At 38.2% G+C, this 9,474-nt stretch overlaps 1 long non-coding RNA gene across 1 annotated transcript; it reads right to left on the reverse strand.

Annotated features, from left to right (window-relative positions):
- Positions 1-6,364: 6,364 nt before the first annotated feature.
- LOC129758626 (uncharacterized) lies at positions 6,365-8,469 on the reverse strand. Its single transcript, XR_008740031.1, has 5 exons — positions 8,188-8,469; positions 7,802-8,113; positions 7,457-7,621; positions 6,642-6,732; positions 6,365-6,582 (listed from the first exon to the last, which is right to left on the reverse strand). It is a non-coding gene; the product is annotated as an uncharacterized LOC129758626 (long non-coding RNA).
- Between the last annotated feature and the right edge of the window lie 1,005 nt (positions 8,470-9,474).

Raw genomic sequence — 9,474 nt, forward strand, 5'->3', positions numbered from 1 at the left:
CTAGCGTGAGTTCAGAAGTGGGGAAACCTGAACGCTGATCGCCCTAAGTCTCATAAGTCCTCTCACAGAGAAGACCGTGTTGAGCAACCGTAGTCAATCGAGCTGGCTGCTATAGTAGTTCAAATCAAACGAAAAGTTAAAGGAAGAGTGAGCATCTCGAAACTAAATTAGACAGCGAAGAGATATATCGAAACCTAACAGAAAACAACCGATTTAAACGATGTAAATATAGCTATAAGAAATGAGAAGAGGAGTGCAAATCTCCTTAAATATTCCCTAGCCTTAGTTTTTTCTCAACCCTTCTCATTAATTTTCACAATATTTTCTACTTAAGTGACGTTAGTAGTAGTTCACAATTATTTCTTATTTTCTATGTTAGTACTTAAGCAAAAATTTAATATTATAGTGAATTTACATAGTTGAGTATTGGCTGATTTTTCTTAGGCTAGTTAAAATAAAGTTTACAATTTTTTAGGCTAATACAAAATTTGAATTCTTTCACGCATACATCGAAATTTGATTTTTTTTTGCGTGGGTGTGGCTTTAAGCGCTTACCTTTTTCTTGTCCTCCAGTATTTTGGTTGGGCGAATTCAGAACAGCCACGAGGGACCAACTGAGAGTAGGGGACTGGTGGTTGGAGTTCCACAGGTGCAGTCCAGGCGGGGAAACGGAAGTGGGAGGGCCAAGTCCAGAAGTCACATGGGGGGGAGGCCTTTGACAGCGGAACCGACTTCGGGCGACACCTAAGGAAAGGAAAAGCTGTTAATGAATTGCATTGAGAAGACTTACCTTTTATCGATACAAGAAAATAAAACTGCTTCGCTGGTTCGGGAATCGGAGTAGGCCACCTCGGAGAGGAGTCAACCATTCGAAACAGGAAAAAGCAACCAGATAGAACCGGAGAATTAACCGAACGTCTCTTCAGTGGAAAGGCGTTATCGAACGGGACCTAAAAGTAAAAGAGATGAGAATGTATTGCGGCAAAATACCTACCAGGGAGTGACACGGTTCGAAAAAGCAGCACATCGATGCTAGACACCATCGCCCCCGTTCAAGTTGCACCAGCCGTCTGTGAAACACCAGTCTCCGAAAGTAAACAAAGCTCCTCTTCAGTGGGTAGGGTGAACATATTTCCGGATCATTTACGGCCTAGAATAAGGAAAATTTCAGTAAATTTGATTACTTACCAAGCTTTTAGTTTGGGATCAATTTTCGAAAGTTATTTAGGAAGAATAAACGACGGAATTACCGTATTTTTTGGAAGAATTCAGCAGCAATTGCAAAAACCACACTTCTCACTTGGAAAATTTGTTTTCTTTTGTTGACATTTCTCTTTCGCACTCGTTATGGTTGAGAATTGAATCTAGGGGTGATCAAAATTTATGGGGTGGGTAAAATCACATAGGCGTTACGTTTTAGTTAACTGATTAAATTTTATTTCGGTGTTGAAAATGGAGCCTGTGATTTAGTACGGTATTACGGTTTGATACTAACCGACCAGAATGACCCAAGCTGTTGAATGGTCGTTAAATAAAATAAACAAACAAACAAACGGTTTGATACTTATGTCATATTTGACCGAGACTGTTCGGGGTTATTGAACATAAACAAACCAGTGAATTGATTGTAATAATGGTTAAATCATCAGATGTCGAGTTTGGTCGAAGAGTTCGGCGTTTAAGACACTGATGCGAGTAACCGAAAGCGTTACGAAATCGGTATGGAGTATTGAGGGGTGATGAAATTCGAAACAAATTAACCAAATAAGTTTGGAGTACGAATCGAATGTTATCAGGAATTATATATGAATAAAAAAAATGCTTGCGGTGAATCTGAGCGGCAACTGTGTTCCCGAAATGGAAATAAATCCGACTCAGAGGAACCTGACGGGAATGTGGGGAACCATAGCGGAAGTAAAAGAGAAATGTTAATCCAAACATAGTTTTCGTCAGATTTCGTAATCGAGGAACCAATAATCTTCATTAGACATAAATTTAGAGACATAGTAAATTGTACATAGACATTTATTAGGAATAAAAATTTTAAATAATAGTTTTCCCTTACGAAAATTTGGTTTTGCTCCGAAAACCAAATTTTCGTAAAACAAGTCCGGTGTTATGTAGCGGTCGCACCATTTAAAATTTTGAATTGGATAACTGTTCGAATCTCGAATCGTAAACGCCAAAATGTATGCAACTAAGCAGTGAAAGCACTGAATGTTCCCATCCCTTAATCGAAGCTCATCTCGAAGGGATGAGGGTCAAGCTTACTCCCCCAAGTCGACCCATAGGCTATTCCAAGAGGGTTGGAAAGAGACAGGAAGACCCGAATTACGGACCAATAGCGTGCGACTTATCCAATTTTAAGAATTCCCGAAGATTTTCTAAAGATGGATCGGGAAATGACGTACTTCCGTTAAAGTCGTACGCCCGAGATGGCTTTCCCTAATCTGAGGATACATCTTACAGAACACTTTAATCTGGTTCGTGAGTGAGCACGGAAGTGCACTTTTGATCGCGTTTCGATTTTTTTATCTAATTTTAAATTTCAATTAATTTTGCTTTAATAGGTAAATTTAGTGATGTGGCTTTAATTTTATTCGAAACTAAAATTTCTAAATTTACAGTAGTTCGCCAATTAAACTACTAGTGCGAGATAGGGCAGAGAATTTGTGCGAGAATAGAAAATTGTAGCAGGTAAAGTCGTGCGTTGTAATTTGACCGCGAGTTGTAATAATAGTACTGCCGTATTGGCAAAAAAGTATCGCCCGATCTAGCGAAGCGGAGGAGTTTTGGCCGCCCACGAACCGGACATTCCGACGGTAGGTCGGAAAAGGGCCCCAACCGTCAACCCGGGGTCCTCACCCAGTGCAACGAGGCGAGGTCCATTCGCCGCCGACAATCAGATCAGCGTTCTACAAGCTGTTTCCTAAACAGCATCGACGACGACCGAGCAGCTCAATAGCGGTTGTGAACAGCAGCAGACTCGACAACGACACACGAGATTGCCACGAGGTAAAGCCAACCCGGCTACAATTGGTGAGTCATTGCCCTCATGTGCCTATTCCAGTATTTTCATACCCATCTTCGCAGTGTGTCGTCCATCTTTCATGCAACGGATCACCTTGCAGAATCCGATTTTTCCCGGACCGCTTACAAAGCGTCGGACGCGTCCGTAAAGTATTTTGAAAGTGGTTGACAAATTTCCGAGAATTTAAAAATCTTATGCATAAGTAGAGAATTTATGGAAGTCCCACTATGAATTTTTCGAATTCCGATGCACTAGAACGGGGAATCCCCATGCGGAATAACATCAGCATCAACAGCACCTCGGTCTAGACCAATAGCCAATCTTTTTTAGTAGAATTCTCGCACGCACCGATAGGATAGATGGTAGAAAAATAAAACTAAGAAGTGAAATATTGTAAGCCAAATCTGTATCATTAACTACCATGCGTTCACTTCAGTAGTCAATGAAGTTGCGCAAGAAAGCGCCTTTCGTTATGCTAGCATAAATAAACACATTATAGCAATAAACACAGTATAATGCAAATTCCTAATCGACAGAATTTTTAGTCAAAGATAAACTTGAAATCCCATCACTCGGGTTCGGATTAACTTTTCGAGTAATGGCCTCGCGCCTTGATAATGAGTAGCTTGGTGTACTTCTGTAATTGTTTGTGGGTCGGATTGGAGTAACTGTACACAGTAAACGAAAATTACCGAGTTCGGTAATTTTTTTACCGAAATCCTAACATGTGGAAATCGTTAAACTGTTCGGTAATTTTTTCATGGCGGAGAAGTGACAGCTGTCAAATATTACAGATCTTTTTCGGTAAAAAATTATCGAAACTCGGCTGATTATATCTAAGATCATCTGTCAAATTATTGACAGTTGTCAACGTGACAGCTCGTTATATTACCGAACAACGGTGTTGTACAACCGAAATGCCTGTAATTATTACCGAAAGGCCGGTAATGTTTAACCGGAAAACTATAAAAGCTCGGTAGCATGTACCGAACAACCGGTAAGATTTACAGAAATTCCTTAATAAATTACCGAAAACCTGAAAATATTACCGAATTACCTGTAATTATTACCGAATTATCTAAAACTATTACCGAAATACCGTTATTTTTTTACCGAAAAGCTGTAAAAGTTCGGTATTTTTCACCGACCGACCGGTAGAATTTACCGAAACACCTGTAACAATTACCGAAATGCCGGTAAATCTTCTCAAAATTCCGATAAATATTACCGGTATTTCGGTAACTATTACAGAAATATCGGGAACTTTTACCAAAAAAACGGTAATTTTCACCGAAATTTCTGTAATTATTACCGAGATACCGGTAATATTTACCGAAAACTGTAAAATTTTCGGTAATTTTTACCGAAACCCTTAAAACTTTCGGTAATTTCAGCTTATAATGCACAGCACATTACGCGAGATGATTCGAGTCTTCAGAAAACACTTCAATTGAGAAATTTCAATTCTGAAGAACATATATAAACCAGGCTCCGTCAAATCGATGTTTTCGCCTAAAACGAAAGTGTCTTCTTGAAATTTTCGACTCGTGTCATTTCACGTCGAGCTTCATGGCGTCTGACAAGAAATAATACAAGTCGAAAATTTCGTTTCAGAAGACATCTCCGCTTTATGCGAAAACATGAATTTGACATAGTCTCTAAGGTCCTAAGGTATGTTCTTCAGAAGTGAAATTTTCTCGCTTGAAGTATCTTCTGGAGACTCGAGTCATTTCATGTTATGCGATGCCCATCCTTAGCTGAAATTACTGAACGTTTTCCAGGGTTCGGTTAAAATAACCGAAAATTTTAAATTTAGTTAACCTCATAGTTTTTTTTGTTATTCAGGATCCCGTCTCTCCTGTCGGGAGAAATGCCAGATAATAGTACAAACATGAGGATGATAAAAACCTTGGAAGAGTCAAAAACGACGACAACGACATAATTTCACGAAAACATAAATAATTTTAGATCATTCTTGAAGTAAATATATGACAAACATTATGTACAAAATGTAGCATCTAATTTGACATAAAATTCACTTACAGTCGAACAAAATTTTCGGAAAACACAAAGTTTCAAAAACATAAAGAGTTCATTGAAAAATGCATTAATTGCGGAAATGAAAATCTCGAAGAATTGCCCATTTTTGTTAATTTTTCGGTTATGTATTTAGTTCTAATAAAAATTAATAAATTTCGTAATTTGTATGTAATCACGAACATAATATTAAAGCTAACATTTTTATAAAGTAGTTCAAAAATAATTTCTTTTTAAATTTTTTTTTCCATAATTCAGTTTTAAAATAATTTGATAAATGTATTGATGACGGTTGCCGAGTAAAAAATAAATAAATCTATACATCTCTTATACCAAAACCAACATCTGTATATGAATCCAGTATCTACCAAACAGAAGATGTGTATCTATTTATGATGATTCTGAGATCTCTTTTACAAAGATCAGCCAAGCTAGCTAGCTTTTGGGTTTGACATATGTTGTCTTGCTTATCAAAAAGATGTCCTTCCATGATCCTTGTATGAGTGATACGGCATCTGGTTTGCACCATTTGTTCTCGGCGGTCGTTTCAATCCTTCCACACTTCGATGTCATGTTTTATTTTCCGTAGAGGATTGTTTTTCGACACAATCCACATTGTTCAGTAAATCCGTAGTTGTTTGATTTTTTGCCATTTGACAACATGCGAAGCGGGAAGCTTTAGCTATAATTTCTCAATGCCTCCGCACATCTAGACCAAGATAATAATACAATATTCGTTAAAAATTGAGCCTGGAAGTAAACAAAATTAACCTGATGATACTATTTTCAAGATAAATAAATCATTTGTAAAAACCTGTTTTCCATCCATCTAGGCAGTGATCTCATTTTGGAATTGAAGCATATGTTTAAACGAGGTTATTCCCCGAATATGGATTTTGGAGTATTTTTTCCTTTTGTCGGACATAGTTTAACTAGCTCCTCCGGCTTGAAGGAATCAATACTATATACATTTACATAGTAGCGAACGCTGCAACATAAACCAAAGATTAAATTTTCTTAAATCAAACATTGAGACTTCGAGTTTCTGAAACGTAATTTAAAACAAGTTCAAACCATAGCCAAATTTGCATCAAATTTGTGTGTGTGTGTGTGTGTGTGTGTGTGTGTGTGTGTGTGTGTGTGTGTGTGTGTGTGTGTGTGTGTGTGTGTGTGTGTGTGTGTGTGTGTGTGTGTGTGTGTGTGTGTGTGTGTGTGTGTGTGTGTGTGTGTGTGTGTGTGTGTGTTTATGTGTACAGAGAACAGCGTTTCAATAACAATATCGTTCGTCACCTCCATGCGCCAGGATAAGTATGTATCTTCGTTCAGGTTTCAGTAATGACACTCTTTTAGTTATACGTTCGGGAGCCCTACACTTACTTCCGGGACTCATATTATGTACATAATATATATACATTGTTATATAACAATAACTATCAGCTTCGATACCGACTCCAGGTGCTCTCGCTTGTTGGTTGGCCAACGATTCCTTTGTGTCAAGTTTACAACATCGGGTTCTAAAAATATCAATCACCAATTAAAGTTAGCAATTGGATCCGCAAAGAAAATAACTTACTGCTACCGCCTAACATTATCGACTCGCAATTCTACTCCAATTCAAGCAAACTCAGACCAACAGGATTCGGTGATGTCCCTTCAACTTGATGCTGTTTAGAGAATGAATAAAATGAAGTTTTAAATAAAATTATTTATCGTATTTTTTTACGTAACCCTACATATATTGAATATGAGGTAATTTAAATGGTGTAATAAGGTTTACACTGAAGAAAATTAATTCTTTATTTTGCGTTTCCTGCTCTTAGAAAAAAATTCAGCAACAAAGTGTAGGTACGTATTTGTTCACATTCATATCTGTTGGAAAAACAAGCCTTCAATATTTTTCGTAAGACTAGACTCAAGCCCATCTCAAGAATCTAGATAAGAATGAAGAAGGCTAATCTTAATCAAAGGCCGTACGTCATTATTTCGAAAAGAATGCTTTTCTGTTTATATTGGGAATTTAACAAGCAGTGTCATTCTTCCCTACAACAACGGCTTTTTATTTCATTAATGACTGGTTTGTGATAACGTTCTGCATAACGTATCTGCATTTCTTCAATCTCTAGACACCTGCATGGACTAACTTTTTAAAATAATCAAAATTTGGCTAGTTGAGATTGATTGAAGTACAAGCATTTGAAATTTATGAACCGACTTAACGTAGTGTTATTTTTATTTTCACTGTAATTAATAGGTTCTAATTTAAAAGTCTTAACAAAGCATGTTATAATTTTTGACCAAGTTATTGTAATATTTACACTGCGCAAAACCCTTAAGGCCGCCAAAAGGGAGGACAATTAATTGAACCAAAACCGGCTGCCGCACACTTACCTCACAGTATTGGAAGATACAGGGAACACATGTCGATGAGATTTCCGTCGATGATCAGCTTTGCTTGATTTATTGCCTATACAACATCAATGCGACGGATGAGCACGGAGTCCAGTGGTCAGTCAGTCATCGCTCGCTAGAAAAATTCTACCACGTAGCTGGGATCTAAAAAATAAATAAATTAGGGAAACTTACTTTGTTATGAAATTTACAATTTCATACGATGGAACCTACTAACAACATCTACATTTTCAGCTCTAGTAAATAATTAACCAAATGTCAAAATGGATAAACAAGCCCTGTTCTTTAGGACCAGAAACGACCAGATATTTTTTTTCTGTTTACCTTCTTTTGAACGATGGTTCCTTCCTCACCAGCAGGTGTTTAAATCCGTCGGGTGGCTCCGGATAAGAAGAATATTCTTAGCACTCTGTCATAGGTGTTGTCCCTGACTATTTTTCGGCGGATTCTGTCTGTGACGAATAAACTCACGGTCACACTTGTAGCCTTGATTGCATTGGTTGAGGAATTATTTACAATCGTTGCCTCCGTTGTCTATTATCGGAAGCCGCCTATCCCCAGGGAGATGTTTGACTTCTCACTCGATTCAAAATAGATTTTCGTCTGATGTAAGTCAAAAATTGCATGAACGTATACCTGAAATATAAGAAATTTATTGTCAGTTGTCTATACCGCTTTTTAATTATGAACTTTATAAACAAATTCCTCACATGATCACCGATTGTAGATGTTTTGTTCTCTTCGTATCCACCAGTAACACAGATAACGTTTCCATCTCCGACTTTGTTAGAAACCATACTTCTGTATTATTCTGCTGCTGCTTCCTAAACCTGTTCTTATCAGGGCTCGCTGGTTTTCTGCAGGGTCGCGACAGCATTGAACTAGAATCGGAAAAATCTCTCGCCTCTCGACGTATAGAAATTATCTAACGGATAGGTAAATCGGTGGACCTGTGTCACGTAGATTTCTTATAGGGCGGATACTATTCCGGGCAGCTTTGGCTGTGAACGGCTCATGTAAGATTGCTTTTCAGGTGGATTCTCAGGCCTGTTTTTAGTATACGAGACGCTTTACGAACAGCAACTAACTCCAATTTTAAAACCAAGAACAGCGCCGGAACAAAACAACAACAAACCGACTGCCACTTCGGATAATTCCTGTATCGGCGGTATACGTTTCGCCCTAAAAAAGCAGATATGCACAAGAATTTTAGTTGATGCTGGCGGAATTCAGCTGCTGTGCATTTTTGCAACAGCTGGATGAATGCTTTTACCGCTAGTGCGACGACTGTTGATAATTTTGGTATGGGTGATTATGCCGATTAACTATTTTTAACATATTTTTTACTTACCACGTTACCAGCTAAATTCATTTCACCAAAACAAAACTTGCAAGCCACACAATTTCACACGCGAACACGAAAATGGCGACGATTGTGTGGTTATAAATGGAGCACACGAGAGGCGATTGAACACGGATGTATGAGCGAGAAAGGAGGCGCAAGCGAGATGCTTTTACATTAAAGGTACCAGAAAGAGACAGTTTTGACGCTTGGTTTGACAGCGGCGCATGGCGGCAGACTTATTTTACAGTTTGTTCGGCGTTTTTTACCGAACAGTTGATGACAACCGATTTGTTTACATAGATCTAGACGAGCCTCGGTAAATCAAGAATCGATCAACGAAGTTCGGTAGAAAATAGACGTCAAAATCATAAATTACCGATTTTTTCCAAATTACAGAACTGGTTCGGTAAAATAAATTACCGAACTCGGTAATTTTCGTTTACTGTGTAGGCCAATGAAGATACCTTTAGGTATGAGCGAACTCTTACCGCCTCATCTTGGCTTTGAATCTGGTTTCGGACGAATTGGTAGAGTGTGACCGAGCTCCCGCTCGAGCTTTTGGGTCTTAATTTGTAAGTCACCTGGATCGGTCCTTAATCCCTTTCGGATTAACATATGGACTCGCCTTGACGAGAGTCTCAGCCGGGCAATT

The sequence above is a fragment of the Uranotaenia lowii genome, chromosome 3 (assembly GCF_029784155.1).
Source record: "Uranotaenia lowii strain MFRU-FL chromosome 3, ASM2978415v1, whole genome shotgun sequence".
Lineage (NCBI taxonomy): Eukaryota > Metazoa > Arthropoda > Insecta > Diptera > Culicidae > Uranotaenia > Uranotaenia lowii.